The sequence below is a fragment of the Mauremys reevesii genome, unplaced genomic scaffold, assembly GCF_016161935.1.
Source record: "Mauremys reevesii isolate NIE-2019 unplaced genomic scaffold, ASM1616193v1 Contig98, whole genome shotgun sequence".
Classification (NCBI taxonomy): Eukaryota; Metazoa; Chordata; order Testudines; family Geoemydidae; genus Mauremys; species Mauremys reevesii.
In genome coordinates, this window is record NW_024100915.1 from 138421 (window position 1) to 155736 (window position 17316).

Genomic DNA, 17316 nt, shown 5'->3' on the forward strand with positions numbered 1-17316 from the left:
ATTTCACTGATCATCCCCTTCCTTCATTGGCGAGGGATAGAACAGAATTGATTGCCTACATTCTCCATTCACCATGCTCATTACACTTGCAATTCTGCATTATGTCAGTGATTGTAATCAAATCTCCTTTACGGCTTCAACCGGTCGCATGCAGGAGTCAGAAAGGATTATGGTTTTAGGCTGTAAACCTAAATATTTTGATTGAAAAATGCTGCTGTGGTGCCTCATGGGAGTGGATATTTGGTTACCTTATGTCTCCATTCTCCTTTGTGTGCCTGACTCCTCAGCCCAACTTCATCTCCTCTGATGCATCATGGGCATGTTACTCCCACAGTGTACTGCCTCTCCACACCAAGACTCTCCACACCAAAATGTGGTGCCTTGTGGGAGATGATCAGGCAGCCTGGTATATAAAGGAGAAAGGAAGCATGAGGAACCTGAACTACAAATCTCATGAAACATCGCAGCTGCTTTTACAAATTGAAACCATTTTCCGACCAGCCTCAGTTACTATGTACAAAATAAATGAGTCTTTCCACATATCACAAATGGAAGGAAAAATAACTAGGTGTTTTGAACCAACAGAGCATTCCAAACCATTCTCAGCACTTGAATGGTATGTGTGGAGGTGGAGGAAGAAAAAATGTGCATCCATCTGGCTGACCAATGCACAACTAATTCTTGGAATACTGAAACACACACTTATTTAATGATAGACATGGGGATTACCACTGACAGCTTAGACAAGAAGATTCATAGACAGTGTTATTTAGGGTCATAAGAGGGTTGGGGCCTTCTATAATGAATGAGAGTTCTTTTACTAGAATTGTTGTGCTTTAGAAGCATTAACAGTAGAGCTCATTCCAAATTTTCCAATAAAACATTTTTTTGTTGGAAAATACCGATTTCTCAAAACTGATACTATTCATGGGACAGGTTCAATTTTGCTAACTCTCCCAATTTGAAAAATTGTGAAAGAAAAAGTTTTGAAAATATCAAAATGGCCTGTTTTGACATTTTCAAAATGAAAAGTTTTGGTTTTAGGATCAAAATGACTTTTTGTTTTGAAAGAAAAAAAGGCTAAAAAAAGTTGAAATTAAAGTGAAACCTTTCAAAATGATCAAAACAAAAGGTTTTGATTGACCCAATCCATTTTTGTGTGGGGGAGAGATTATTGTTTCATGAAAACTTCCAACATTTCATTTTTCTTTCATCTGGATTCAGGATGGGAATTTTTTTGTCAAATCTCAAAAGCTCTCATGGGATGGGAAAACAATTACTGTCCCATCTTTAATCAGCATGTTTATTGAGATAGTGAGTATAGCTGATACGTTTTGATTAATGAAATAATTAATATGATGTAACAATTTTACAGGATTGTTTGGGACCAATTAGATCTCTATAAATAATTAAAAATTCATATTTATATACAGATAAATAACTCATTGAATTCAGTGGGTCATAGTATTCGTTATGTATAACATGTAGAGATGACCTTGGAATTATATGTGAGTACCCAGAAAGCTTCTCAAAGTTTTACCAAAAAAGTGTGATGTTTGCTCTTCATTCTCCTTCTTGGTTATCACTTCATTGACCAATCAAAAGAGCAAAAATAATACCATGTGACCAATCACACACCAGTAATTGTGAATAATCAATGGCACATAATTATAGTGAATAGTTTATGAATAGATCACAAACCAGCCATTGTCTGACAATTATTCATCCAAGCAAGCTGGTAATACTTGTGAACAGTGACTACATGTACAGCATACAGTGCTGGGACTGTCGCATGCATATGTGCAGTTCTAGAATAACGTGGATGTAATCCCATTTGGGTTCCCTAGGTGGTACCATAATATAAATTAAATAATAATAGAAAAGACCTTGGGAACGATTTCTGTATCGTGAACCCCAAATGGCCTAAATATGGCAAAATTTTGGTTTGGCAAATACTATTTGGCCAAGTATAGACCCTGCAAGCTGGAGACTGCCCTCAAAGCTGATTAGTTTAATCAGGAGCCGAGGGCACTACACCGCACAGCAGGTACTCTATAGTTTGAAGAACTGATCCCTTACTGTACAGCGCTCATATTAATCTCCCAAATCCTGTTCAATGCCAATTAAAATTAATTAAAATCCTATGTGTGTTGCTTGTGCTCTGATGGATTATTTAACTAGCCATGTGAAAAAATGCTCGCTCCATGCCATGAAAACAAACAAAACCAAATTCACTGTACAAATCTTAAAAGTTACATTTAAGAAATTATGCTAGAACTGTTCTGAGTGGGGTTTTAGTGTATTTTCTTTTCTCTGGTGATAGTTGAAACAAGGGAGATTTCTATGTTATACAAATTCTTCAGAGCTGTCAATGAGATTGTCCACGGAACACAACTGTCAGCTTTTTACAGATTGTCTCTTTTATTATATAATCATTCATTGTCCAAGTGGTAAAGCTTTTGGCTGTGAACAACACAAGGAATGTTGTTGCTGATCTTAGCCACATATACACTAAACTACCCCTAGGAAAACAATTGTCAAGCAAGGAAAAAGACAAACTACAATTTCATACTGTGGAAGTAGAGAAAGAACTGACAGGGATTTGTAGGGGATCTTAATGCAAGACAGTCTCTGTTAGCAAGAGTCAGGCTAGCTGTAATCCTAATAACACAAGATTTGTAGAAGCGAGGATTGTGTGAGGTGAGTGGAAAAGAACTCTGTGAGAAGTTGTTTCAACCTTGTGTAGATAATGTGTAAATAATACGAAATGTAGACTGGAGTCTCTTAAGTGAGAAAAACAAGATATCAGGATGACCTATGTATAAACAGAATGCAGCCGTTGCTTGTTATTGTCTGTAACAAAAGTATAAATGCTTGCTGTAATTGTTTACCTGTTGAGAGACCTGTCTAGGAAGGGGAGACCCTATGTCCTAGTGCACTCTCTCCCTGCTGTAGCTGCTAAACAGAATAAAGTATCTGACTTTGCTGTACCCAAACAAATAAGTGAGAAGTCTATTATTCTCTGACAATTTGGGGGCTCGTCCGGGATGGCAATGCCTACTGAGAAACAGGCAGCTGCTACAGATCGTTCCCCTTCTAACCCCATGGCGCCACAAGAGAGGTACGAGACCTTTTGAAATCTCTATTGGGGTATCGGAGGAGGACTGTCCGTGGGGCCTTCTGTCTCTGTTGGGCTTACGCCATCTGAACTTATTGACTGTGCAGCAAGATCAGATGCAGAGCAGTACTGGGGAACTGTTTCGCCATCCCCAACAAGGTTAGTTTGAAGTGATACTGGGGACTTAGTTTTGCCACCCCTAATGTAGTTGTATGCGGTACTGGGGAAATGTTAGTTTGGCCACCCCCAATAAAGTTAATGCATAAGGGAAATGCATTAGGTGTGCACTGGTGCTGAGGGGTTTTTACTGCCTCAAGAGGCGTTGTTACCGCCTCATGTGTATCAAGTCTGGACGTAAGGTATAGATGCATCATGGTATTTAGAAATAGAGGCGTGTGTGTGTGTGTGTGTGTGTGTGTGTGTGTGTGTGTGTGTGTGTGTGTGTGTGTGTGTGTGTACACCAGTGTGAATGGCTGTTACCGGAAGACGCCCAGAATATCCTGCAAAGTCGTTTGGCTCGTGACCAGAACTACTCTAATGCAAGCCCGGTAACTAGAGGATCTGTAGAAGATCCGACCCACGGTGGCTGACTCGGCCTGTCATCGTCCTGCGAGGAAGCTACCTGGGTCTAGGAGCGTGTGAACCCATCTTCCCTCCCCTTTCCTTTCCGTGTGTGCTACTGACAGTCTGATCATCTCACTGGATGCAATCAGAGTAAGCAGTGCCTGTCTCCCTGAGACTAGCCAACACTCTTTGCTGAAGGGAGATGTAGGAGGGTCGTGGCCATCCTCGTTAGCCTCTCTTGTGTGAGTACCCTGTAGGGAGAGACCCTTAGTTTATGTGCCGCTAGCGAGGACAGGGCACCCTCCCTGTGTGTGTGAGTGGAAAATGGGTGGGGGACAGTCTAAGCATTCCACCTCACCCCCTAAGGGTACCCCATCTTATTTCATGTATGTACATTATAGTCCTAAAACCTGCAGGTATTTAGACAATTGGAATCTTTACACGCGTGAAAGTCCATCTAAAACTGCTTTCGGCCCCAACTGGCTGTGAAAAAAATATAGACAGAGGCAAACCAAAGGCAATACAAGTTACAGAACTGAGATTACATTTGCAAAGCTTAACTGTCCAGTGAGATCCAACAGTGTGCCTTTGCGACCCTGGAGCCAGTGTGGCTTGGTGACACTGAAGAAGCCAGAGACAGCCGACCTGGACTGGAATCTCTGAAAGAGACGCAGGAGATCCCAGGGTGTAAAAGAACAGCACTGCCAAGAGCAGACTGGACAAGCTGTAAACAGGATAATCTCCCGTCCACCTCTCCCCGTTCTCTGAATGTTATACACAGACATGGCCAGTCTGGATGTACGTGTGTGAGTATGAAAGTGGCTTAGGGCTTGGGGCATTAATGTTTTTCCTCAGTGATGTGGGAGCATTCCCAATGCGCTCTGTTGTTGTTTTATTATTTTATTAATGAAGTTTTAAAATTCAGTTATATGGTGTGTTTTCTTTATCTTCCCCCAACGATCCTGCAGTTTCAGCCTGATCACCTGACACGAGGGATAGATTGGTAACAGACATTTGTCACAGTTTGGTGGGCAATTGAGAAGTGGGGAGCCCTGCAGAATTTACACCATCTATTTGTTTTGCCCTTGTTGTTTTTATGTTTGCTTTGTTTGGTACTGTTGGTGTTATATGTTGAGGATTGCATGATTAAAGGTGTGCCCACTCAGCCGCAGTAAGTCTGAGAACTGGAGAGGGGTTTAGCATTCCTCTCTCCACCCTGATTGACCGGGAAGGGTGGCAGGTGGATCTACCCCCAGTCGTAGCAGGACTGGGCAACAGAGTAGCTGGAGAAAAGGGAAGAGATGTGTACTTGATAACTAGAATTGAGCAATTAAGAGCACAGATCATGAACCAGGCAGCAACTCAAACCTACGCCCAGGGCAAGTTGCAGGCCTTGAGACAGGACTTCCAGGTAGAAAAGAAAGCACTGGCTAAGCAAATACCGGTCTTTCAGGGACTTGTTAAAATGTAACCATTTTGTGCTCAGCATATGCCCTAACAGCAGTGTGTTTGCCACAAGAGAAAATTGAATAGTTAAACGCCAACGGGCCATGCGTTTTTGCCCAGGTTGCAAGCCTCACGAGGGAGGACTCGGGTAGCCCTGTGAGTAAGAATGTTTAAGGGAAGAGACCAGGAAGGGTAGGGCCTAGTTAAGAAGCCCATCCTCCTAGCTAAACTGGTAGTGGAACAAAGCCGGTGCCCATGGAAGGGACGGTTCAGCAAGAAAAGCAGGATCGAGCCCAGGCGGGCAGGCAACAGATAGAGTGATTGGAAAACAGGTTGGAAAATTTTGAGGGCATAGTGGAAGGAAGGAGAAGGAAGTATAAGCATGGGGATTTCAAATACCCAGGACAATACTTGAAATGGTGATTTGAGTTGATAAAAGTGGCTGTTGGGAGACAAGCAAGTGGTTTAAGGAAAGAGTGAGAAGTTAACTCTGTAATTGCTGGAGGGAACAGCAGTTGAACTTTGTAAAAATGCTAAAGAGGAAAGTTCTTGGTGTCTTTGAAAAGTTTGTAAATAAATCCAGGCAAGAAATTATTTGATTGCAATTATTTGGCTATGAACAATTTAGTTGAATTAGCTAAAGAAATGTATACAGTACTGTGTAATTAAAACTCTATTAGGCTCTAAGAGGCCACTATAAGTAGTGATGTTTTCTTTCAGTGTTTGAAAGCAGGAGTTAAAAGTAAAAGGCCAAAATTCTGGTAAAGTTAATTGTGCCCCTTCCAGTAAAATAACTTTATTACAGAGCTTTGGAGCAACAAGCCAAGACAAGCACACCCACTTTGAGGAGTCCACTCAGTACAACCTCTGGTGTCCAATAGCTTTCCACCCTTCCAGCCCTCTGGCTAGAAATCTGAGGTAGCCAGAAGGACAATATGGGGAGTGGGTTAACTTTTCATGTCCTTGCTTCAAAAGACCGTTGGTATGCAAATTTTAACAACAATTTTCAATTAAAAGATCTGGCCAATGAAGTTTCTTTTTCTTACTTAAGAAAATGTATTAGACTTTAGTATATCACATTCTCCTGATTTATCCAAACACTTTGTATTCCAAGTTGAATAAAACTTGTATCTGCTTTTTTTTTATTTATGTAACCCTTCTGTTTGATTTTAAACTAGACTATCCTATGAAAATATTAAACACAACAATTCTGACAACGAGACAAACACCACAAGACAGGACATAGAACACAAAACATAATTCCTATTGTGCCAGTAAATGCATGGTACATGAAATGCTGTTCAGTTGGCATCAGTTTTCTATGATTATCTGAAAGACAAAAAAAGAGAGGTCTACCCCTTCTGGGCAGTCAGTCATTGCTTAAAATATGCAAATACCTTTGTTGATTTCAGGCAAAACAAAGGAATTACCCCATATTTTCTTGTATTTGTTTCATAGGCAGTCCAGGTTTCAGTGGCTCCTACCTTATCAGTTAGATAATTTGCATTAATACAGATGCTTTCTGGCTTGCTTCTGGATCCAAAGCTATCCACAACTTAAAGATTCTTACTTAAAAAGGGACACAACAATTCTAGTTATTCTCCGACAATACAGACAATGATTTGTTTATACTGCTCTATACACTAGACACAGAAATGTAAGTACAATATTTCCATTCCAAGTGATGTCTTTTATAATTATATGGTAAAAAGAGAAAAGCAATTTTTCAGTAATACTGTGTTGTGACACTTCTCTATTTTACCATCTGATTTTGTAAACAAGTAGTTCTTCAGTGGGGTGAAGCAGGGGGGCAGGCGAGACAAATCAGACTCCTGCAAGGGGCACAGTTGTCTGGAATGCTTGAGAGCCACTGGTCTGGAGCTACAATAGTGACTTCTATAGCTAGTGTGTGTGAGGCATGGCCAAGTGAAAGGAGTGTGGTGTGTATGGCCCCCACTCCCTGATTGCTGGAATGGCCCTTGAGGGATATTGGCAGCTGGTGAAAAATACAGCAGAGGCTGCTCTACTTTACAGTGAAGCGCAGTCTCGGGAGAGCCCAAGGTTCACCTTGACCAAACAGGTGAAGACTTGCGTGTTCAAATCCAGTTTGTTCTGTCTACACTAGAGTTTAAATCAAGTTAGTTCAAATGTGTTAGCTAACGTATTTTAAAATACACCTTGGACCCTAAGGTTTGTCTACGCAAGCGATTTGTAACCTTTACAGCTGCACTTTGTGCTCCTTTCGGCAGCGTGTAGTCGGGTAGCCTGGGTATAAACTAGCCTGGGTATAAAGAGCAGTGTAGTCGGTGAGGCATGGCTTAGGCGAGATGAGCACAGACACACCTGCAGTGGTAGGGCATGTGCCCGAGTACACACCCTTCACGAGTCTCCACCTGCCAAAGCTGTGCCTCCGCCAAGGCTGCTGTTTTTAGCAGTGTAGTGTCCTGGTGCCTTCCTGCTGCTGGAGATTTTCCCCACCGCAGGGAAAGGCTCTGGAAGAGGGGAGGCAGCTGGAAAAGCCTTTCCCAGCTGCCTGCCCCTGTCAGCGCCTTTCCTGGCCGGCCACAGGGATAGGCTTCAGCACTGGGGAACTGCAGATAGCTCAAGTTAATTAGCAATCACTTATCTCAAAGTAAAACAATTGCTAGAGTGGCCAGGACCCTAGTGGTCATCAGGCCCCCGGCTTGAGGGAGAAGAGAGATAACGAAAAACCATGCTGTGTTCCATGATGTACTAAGCACAACTTGGACAAACCTCAGCACTTGAACCTATTGGTTTTAAACTACAAAAACTACATTTCTCTAGCTTTAAAAGTCTGACAAAACTCCATAAACAAAGGAATTCTCAGTTAAAGCTAAAACTCCTTCCATTGTACTATGGATAAAGTCAAGACTTGCGTTATCAAAGGGCCTCCACCCAGACTGTACATTTATATCTCCAAGTCTTTAAGGGCAATTTTTTTGCAAACGCAAATGTCAACACATGCAGTTTGGGTAGTTGTACAGACAGATACTATCAGTGTAGACTCACAACAGACCCTGGGCGGAAACATGGGTATTTGCACATCTTCAAACCTGCAGGTATACAAGTATTGGGTGTAAATCAATGGCCCAACCCTGCAAATTCTTGTTTGCTCACATGGGAAGTCTAACTGATTCCAACGGGAGTATGGCATGAGTGAGGATTGCACAAGTGAATAAGGTTTTGTTAGCTAATCTAGCCCAATGCATTATAATGCTTACAGTATGATATGTAAAATCATCCAGTGGCTGAAGAATGTGTATCTAATTCTTGCAATATCAAAACAGATTCATTTATTTAAAAGTAACATGGATTTAACACTGTCAGTTTAGGCATAAACTACAGGGCAATGTTGTTTGAGGAGGTTAAACTGGAAACATGTAGTCCCCACTAGCTCTGAGTGAAGGGTGGGCTTTTAGCTAAAAGTCCTTGCTTCTGCAGAGTGAAATCAGATCCTTTTGGAAAGCTACAGCAATCATTATTAATTACAGTGCCACTAAAAGGCATCTCTAGAATATCATTATCCATGATGTTGTTTACAACACTGACACATACATCCTTTCAAAAGTACTGACCATAATATTTACATTAACTTGACACCTTCTGTTGAGACCCAAAGAGTAATTGATAATACAATATTAAACATGACTTGAGGACCTTCTGTTCTACTCAAACACTTAAGTGTCAGAATATTTTGTGCTTAGATTTGTTGAACAAAGCAATAGCATTTGCCACAATTATGTTGCTGATTACAGTTTGTGCATGACTTTAGATTTGTACAGCTTAATTATGTTTGTTCATAAAATAATTAGCTTGATTTCCTCTGTGCTGAATTACAAATGAAAGCCTACATTTTTTATTAACATATTTCAGGGAACAAACAAATCAGCAAACCAAAGTTAGAACACTTTCTTTCTACTCCCTGATGCTTTGAGACATGCTTATCTGGTGATGGTATAAACCTCCAATGCCTTGGCGTTAGCGCTCCACTCTGTCTAGCTGTAAACTTTAAATAACATTTTCTATACTGTGCAACTACTAACACCAAAAACACAATTCCTAATACAAACCAAGAGCTTATTCAGGATGGTGCACGCTCTCTCAAAGTATGCTCACGTGTGTTAGCTGGGAAGAGTTCCTGATACCCAACAGACAACTTCTGCCATTTGCTTTCAGTGAGCAGGATTGGGAAAATACTTTCCAAATCAAGCCCTTCCAACCAGTGACCAGATGTTAGGAAAAGACAGGTGAGGGGTATGTGTGTAAAGATCAGAGCTCACTCCCACTGCTTCTAGACTGTTAGGCATGTGTCAGCTATCTTCAGTGGGCACATTAGCTCTGGGATTCTATTTAAACTGCAATCCTTGCTGTAGTTCCATTTCAGCATTATTAATCCCATTCTCACATGTCCACATCCCTCCCAGCCCTGCAGGGACCCGATCCCTGCCACACCAAGGGCTTGCTGCCTACTGATCTCAAGATGGCCAAGGCACTGTTTGTCACTGTTCAGTGTGCCCCGAAGTCCTGTCACCTAAGCGCTCTCTGGTTTACATTTCCTTCCACCTCTCCCAGTGTTCCCTGGCTCCCTCGGCTCTGGGACAGAAGCAGCCTTCGCTGGTAGGGTGGGAACCGCGCTGGGACTCCCAATAACATTCCCAGAAAGGACGAAAGGCTGGGGGAGAGGGAGATTAAAATACTCACCGAACAAAAGGAGGAAGTTCTTCTGGCTTGGATAATCCCTGTTATAGGGCTCGGACTGGGACGGGAAGCTTTCCAGCTCCCCAGCGCTGTAAGGAGCACAAGCGCCCTGAGACTTGACAGGAGCGCACGCAGATACAGGCAGGCAGGGCAGTGGGGCTCAAAGGGTGGAGCGGGAGAGGAGAAGGGGCGCACAGAGTCAGGGACGGGACTGGGGCGCACAGGGGATGGGACCGGGGCGCACAGAGGCTGGCACGGGACCGGGGCGCACAGGAGATGGGACCGGGGCGCACAGGAGATGGGACAGGACCGGAGCGCACTTGTTGCTGTTCCTCCTCTTCTGATTTCTCAGGCAGGCTCCGGGCAGGCAGCGAGGGAGCTTTGCTGGGCAGGGGCAGGAGGCGGCTCTGGCTCGCTTTGTCTGTGCGTGCCCGGGGGCAGCTACTGTGCTCAGTCCCCGAGATCCCTTCCCTGCTGTCAGGAGCCGCGCGCAGCTGCAGCCACGGGCTTGCCTCACCTTTCTGGTGAAGGAAGTTTCCCGTGTGCAGCAGAGGTACGTGCCAGCTGGTTCCTGCGGTCTGTGCTGGCTCTGCCTGTCTGTAACTCCGGCGAAGCTGCGCCCTGCGGCGCGCTCTGTCTTTGTGAAGGAAGCCGGAACATGAGTGTGCGTCTCCTCTGCGCTGCTAGCCTGGGCTCAGACACTCCCACGCTCGCTGGGATTTTCCTCCCACTCCCCAGTTAAATGCCCATCCCTATGGGAACAATGGCTCGTCTTCGTCTTCTCGCAGCTCTACCGGGAGCGGATGATCTAATTATCTCTCCCCCACTTCCAATAGGTGGTAAGATGAGCTCCCAGGCTGAAAGGCAAGTCTGGACCCGGCTTACATGTGGGCTGCACACGCCCAGTGTGAGTGCTCAGAACCTTTGAGAATCGGTCCAGAACTAGAGCTGGTCGGGAAAGGTGAGGGGGAAGGAAATGGTTTTAAAAGGGGGTGTTTTTAATATTTTCCTGCAAAAAGTTTGAGGTTTCTGGCTTTTTGTTGAACAAACTCCAGAAAATGTAAATCAAAATAAAAAAAAAACCCAAAAGAACATCTTGGTCAAAAAGCCATGCTTTTCAAGACCACTAAAAGCAAGCTTGAAAATATTTCCATATAAGCATCGCAAATATATTTCATTTTGAAGAGCAAATATAAAACAAACAAACAAACAAAAAAAGCCAAGCAGTTTGTGCTTGAATTAGGATGAATAATACAAAAGTGCTTTAGAGAGAGCACCAGGGTGGAACTGTATTTGTTTATTTGATAAATAAGATGATTTTGCACTTCCATAGAATCTCTCTCACAACCATCTTAAAGTGCATTGAAACATCAATTTATTACTTATGAAGATATGATTCCCATTTTACAGGTTAGGAAACTGTGATGCAGAAAGATTAAGTAATTTCTCTTAGATAACACAGGAAGTCTGTGGAAGAGCCAGACATAAGACCGTAACCTCCTGTCTCCAGATGATATGCTGTAGTGGCAAGATTATGTTTCTATTTGCTATGAATAAACATGTGTGCATGTAAACGGCAGAGGATGTGAGAGTGTTTGTGTTTGTGTGTGTTCGTCCTGGGAGACAGTGTGCTCAAAAATATTTGAGATTCCCTGGGTCTTGCTTTATCATAACATATTATTACTGCACATTTTGTACAAATTGCAATCATTCATAATTTGGACTTATGCAGAGCATCTGTTTTATGTTAAACATAAAAACAGCTGTTAGATTTAAAAGATGTTATATTGTAATTTTTCTGTTTTCTTCCCCCTGGTCTGTTTAAAATCACACTTGACTTTTTCATCCACTTTCCAGTTCTTTCCTGTTTAAATTGTACTACAAAAAGATACACTTAAACCCTCTTGGTAGATTGTGAAACAAGTTCTTCTAGGTATTTTTTAATCTAAATTATACAGAACTGATGGAACAAAGCTATCTCATCCAGCCTAATTTACACAACCCGAGTATTCATCAACATGTATGTGTCATAGGTTGAACTATAATGAAACAATTTCCCACAGGAGTAGTCCAGAGCTGGTATCAGCCAAATGCAAGGGAAATTAATAGTAATCCTTATTTGGTGTAGGAACAGCCAATATGTTCTTTTTTATGGCTGGTAAGTATGCAGTGGCACTAACATTGCAGGGTGTGGTGGAACTCCTAAGTATCAATATCAGAGGGCTTGTCTACACTACAGGACTATTTCGAATCTACTTAAGTCGAATTTGTGGATTCGACCTTAATAAGTCGAATTTGTGTATCCATACTAAATACACAAATTCGAACTTCTGAGTCCACATTCACGGGGCCAGCTTCGACTTTGGAAGCGGTGCACTGTGGGAAGCTATCCCACAGTTCCCGCACTCCCGCTGCCCATTGGGTGTGGGATTTCCCAATGCATGCTGGGGGGAAAAATGTGTCGTCATTGAACCGTCAATCCCGCCCTCCCTCTCTTCCTTGAAAGCGCCGGCGGGAAATCTGTTCGCGCCCTTCTCTGGTCGGTTACAGCGCGGACGCCACAGCACTGCGAGCATGGAGCCCGCTGCGATCATCGCTGCACTTATGGCCGTTGTCAACTCCTCGCACGTTATCGTCCACCTCTTCCACAGTCAGATGCTGAGAAACCGGGCGAGAGGCTCCGGCAGCACGGTGAGAGAGTGGCGCAGACCTCTCAGAAAGCAGGGTACGCCGGGCAGTGGAGATCATGGTGGCAATGGGTCAAGTTCATGGTGTGGAACGGCGATTCTGGGCCCGGGAAACAAGCACAGACTGGTGGGACCGCATAGTGCTGCAGGTCTGGGATGACACAGAGTGGCTGCGAAACTTCAGGATGCGTAAGGACACTTTCCTTGAACTGTGTGACTTGCTGTCCCCTGCCCTGAAGCGCCAGGACACAAGGATGCGAGCAGCCCTGACTGTGCAGAAGCGAGTGGCCATAGCCCTCTGGAAACTTGCCACGCCAGACAGCTACCGGTCAGTAGCGAACCACTTTGGCGTGGGCAAATCTACCGTGGGGATTGCTGTCATTCAAGTAGCCCACGCAATCGTTGAGCAACTGCTCTCAAAGGTAGTGACTGTCGGAAATGTCCAGGTCATCATAGATGGCTTCGCGCGATGGGATTCCCAAACTGCGGTGGGGCTATAGATGGGACTCACATCCCTATCCTGGCACCAGCCCACCAGGCCAGCGAGTACATTAACCGAAAGGGCTACTTTTCAATGGTGCTGCAAGCTGTGGTGGACCATAGGGGACGTTTTACCAACATCAACGTCGGGTGGGCGGGCAAGGTTCATGACGCGTGTGTTCAGGAACTCTGGTCTGTTTAGACGCCTCCAGGCAGGCACTTTCTTCCCGGACCACAAAATAACGGTTGGGGATGTGCAGATGCCTACAGTGATCCTCGGGGACCCGGCCTACCCGCTAATGCCCTGGCTCATGAAGCCCTATACAGGCGCCTTGGACACTGAAAAGGAACTCTTCAACTACCGGCTGAGCAAGTGCAGAATGGTGGTGGAGTGTGCTTCGGACGTCTCAAGGGAGATGGCGGACCTTACTGACTCGCTCGGACATCAGCGAAAAGAATATCCCCGTAGTTATTGCTGCTTGCTGTGTGCTCCACGATCTCTGTGAGAGCAAGGGCGAGACCTTTTGGCCGCTTGGGAGGTTGAGGCAAATCGCCTGGCTGCTGTTTATGATCAGCCAGACACCCGTGCTGAGAGAATATCCCAGCGGGAAGCGATATGCATCAGGAGGCTTTGAAAGCGAGTTTCCTCGCAGAGCAGGGTAACCTGTGACTGTCCACTTGATTTTAAGAGAGCCTGATCATAAACCAAGTTTTCCCCACTTCCCAAGGACGTTTTAAAACTAAGGACATGTTTTAGTAATTAATAATAAATCTTTCGTTGACTTTGCATTTCTGTTTCTTCGTTGAAACATGGAAGCATTCTGTGCTGGTTAAGGTGTGCACTGATGGGTGGGTTTGCAGGAAGGGGAGGGTGCCGTCCTTGGATAGGGGTTACCATGACGGCTGTGGGTTTGGGCGTTGGAAGGGGTGAGGGTGTGGGGAAGGGTGAGTATCTGCCCCTGGATGAGGTCTCTTTTGGGGCTCGGGGCACCGGGAGGATCGTGACTACGGTCCAAATGCATGTGAAGGAAGCCTGCCTTTACATTCGGGGATGTCAGGCACCAGGACCCTACACATCAAGGAAAGACCGGGGCAGCATACACCACAGACTGTCCCTGGTGCCTAGTGACTGCAGTCTGTGTGTGCCCTGCAGTTGACCCTGCCCCCAAGTCTGTACCCTGGTAATGTGGGCTATGCACTGTAATTAAAAATCCCCCCCCCCCACAAAGTCTTCTGACACGAGAAACGTGACGGAAACAGAGAGTAACAGCAAACCGCTTTTAATAATGTTATACACAGTGGGGGGTTGAAACTTGGATTTGGGACTGGGTGATCCTGTAAGGGAAGAACTTCTACAAATTTACAGCGAGAGGTGTCTTGTACATTAGCGCTCTGCTGCGGTGCAGTGACAGTTCTCACGGCCCCTACCGCCCCTCCTTCTTGTCACTTTGGGTGAGGGGGGGACAGGACTTCTTGGCGTTGGAGGGCGGTTGCAGATGCACTGCAGGGGGGCTCTCTCCTCCTGCCTGTGGTCTTGCAGAACATCTACAAGGCGCCGGAGCGTGTCCGTTTGCTCCCTCATTAGACCAAGCAGCGTTTGAGTCGCCTGCTGGTCTTCCTGCCGCCACCTATCCTCCCGTTCCAGGTGTGTGCGATGCTGCTGACACAGGCTCTACCTCGACTGTCTCTGATATGCCTCCTCCGCTCTGGAGATGTCCATCAGTTCCTGGAACATGTCGTCCCTTGTCTTTTTCTTTAGTCGTATAATCTTAGCCATCCTCTGCGTGGTGGATGGCGGGCAGTCCGTGAAGGAGCCGAAGCTGTGTGATGCGAAAAAGTAGGTGATTTCCTTGAACAAATACATGTTTGCCAACAGTAAACACAGTCTAGTCATTTTCAGTTAAGAAGACCAAACAGGGAACCAAGTCTCAGGAGATCTCGGAACTAGTCCGAGATTTCGGAATACGCTCTCATTGGCGGCGCGATTGCACTGGATAGCGCACAAGCGAGGAGAGACAGCTGCATCCTCTTGCACAAAGTCCTGGTAAGCCTTACAGTACAGACTGCTTATCAGATAGTGCTTAGCTGTGCTCTCCTGCTGGAGGCAATGTGCAAAGCAGAAAAGATGAGCGTTATGCGGCATCTCCCGCCAGTGACCGCGAAAGACCCTGTATGCTTTTCCTCTGAGGCCTGCAACACGTGGCTGTTAAGCGAGGGTCATTCTTATGCAAAGTAAAACTCTGTTAAGCGAGGGTCATTCTTATGCAAAGTAAAACTCTGTTAAGCGAGGTCATTCTTATGCAAAGTAAAAGTCTACCATGCACAATAGTAACAGTACACTAATTCCACTAATTAGATGCAGCACTTCCACAACGACATCACCCTGAGGCGTGTCAGGCGCACACAGAGAGAGCGGATGTTAATAGAAGCCCTGCACAGACCAGGACCCTACGCTGCCATGCTCGTAGAGGCGATGGTCCCCTCTACCTGAGGATGGCATGGCGCGGAAGAGTGTGCTTCAACGGAGCACCCAATAAAGCACCTCTCCCAAGAAACCTCTTGCTGAGGCTTTTCCAGCTGCTCTCTGAGAGCTTTTTTGAAATATCCCCAGAGGACTATTGCTCCATTGCTGTTTGTGTAGACCTGCTGTTTGTTTAGTTTCATATTTAAAAATGTTTATATAGTATTTCTATTTTTTATATAAATCCCTGTTTCTTAAAAAAATAAATGTTTCCCTGTTTGTAGCACTTACCGCCTGATCCTTCCCCTGATTCCGAGTCCTGGTTAACGGGCGGGGACGGTTGGTAGGGGATCTCTGTGAGGGTGATGAAGAGATCCTGGCTGTCAGGGAAAGCGGGAGTGGGTTCGATGTCGCCTGCGCCGTCCTCTAAAGACCCTTCCTCATCTTCCCCATCGGCGAACAGGGAGGGGGAACTGTCCCGGTACACTATTCCGTCCTCGGAGTCCACCGTCACTGGTGGGGCACTGGTGGCAGACCCACCTAGAATGGCATGCAGTGCCTCGTAGAAGCGGCATGTCTGGGGCTGGGCTCCGGAGCGTCCGTTTGCCGCTCTGACTTTTTGATACCCTTGTCTTAGGTCCTTCACTTTCACGCGGCACTGCATCGCATCCCGGCTGTATCCTTTGTCTTTCATGGCTTTAGAGAACTTCTCGAAGGTCTTCGCGTTCCGCTTGTTGGAGCGCAGCTCCGAGAGCACAGACTCCTCGCCCCACACAGCGATCAGATCCTGGACTTCCCGGGACTGGGGACCTCTTTCTATTCTGGGATTGCCCGGACTCCTCTGCTGGAGAGCTCTGCATCGTTGCAGGTGCTGCGGAGCTCGCCCCGATGTGCAACCAGAACGTCAGATTCAAACCGCCCAGACAGGAAAATGAATTCAAATTTTCGCGGGTCATTTCCTGTGTGGCTGGCCAGAGAATCCAAGCTCGGAATGCTGTCCAGAGCGTCAACAGAGTGGTGAACTGTGGGATAGCTCCCGGAGCTGCTAAGTTCGATTAGCATCCACACCAAGCCTAATTCGAGCTAGCAAGTGCGAATTTAGCGTTACTCCACCTGCCGGGGTGGAGTACCAAATTCGAACTAAAGAGCCCTCTAGTTTGAATTAAATGGCTTCCTGGTGTGGACGGTTGAGCGGTTAGTTCGAATTAACGCTGATAAATTCGAATTAAAGTCCTAGTGTAGACCAGGCCAGAAAGACCAGATTCTGACAGGCGAACTGCACGTGGTTAAAAACCTAACTGTTTTCTATACACTTATTAAGGATACCTCTTTGCTATTGAAGACAATTCAAAATGTTCAAATACAATTTAGTAATTGTACAGTTCCTTAAGAAAGTGGGGTGGTGGTTGTTTTTTTGTTTTGTTTTTTAATCATTTTGACCATTTTGGACATTTGTGCTCATGTACCTGATCAGCTAAATCTCACACATAAATTACTGTTCAACCATCTGTTTTGGAAAAGCAGCAACGAGTCTTGTGGCACCTTATAGACTAACAGACGTTTTGGAGCATGAGCTTTCATGGGTGAATACCCACTTCGTCGGATGCATGTAGTGGAAATTTCCAGGGGCAGGTATATATATGCAAGCAAGAAGCAAGCTAGAGATAACGAGGTTAGTTCAATCAGGGAGGATGAGGCCCTCTTCTAGCAGCTGAGGTGTGGAAACCGAAGGAGGAGAAACTGGTTTTGTAGTTGGCAAGCCATTCACAGTCTTTGTTTAATCCTGAGCTGATGGTGTCAAATTTGAAGATGAACTGAAGCTCAGCAGTTTCTCTTTGAAG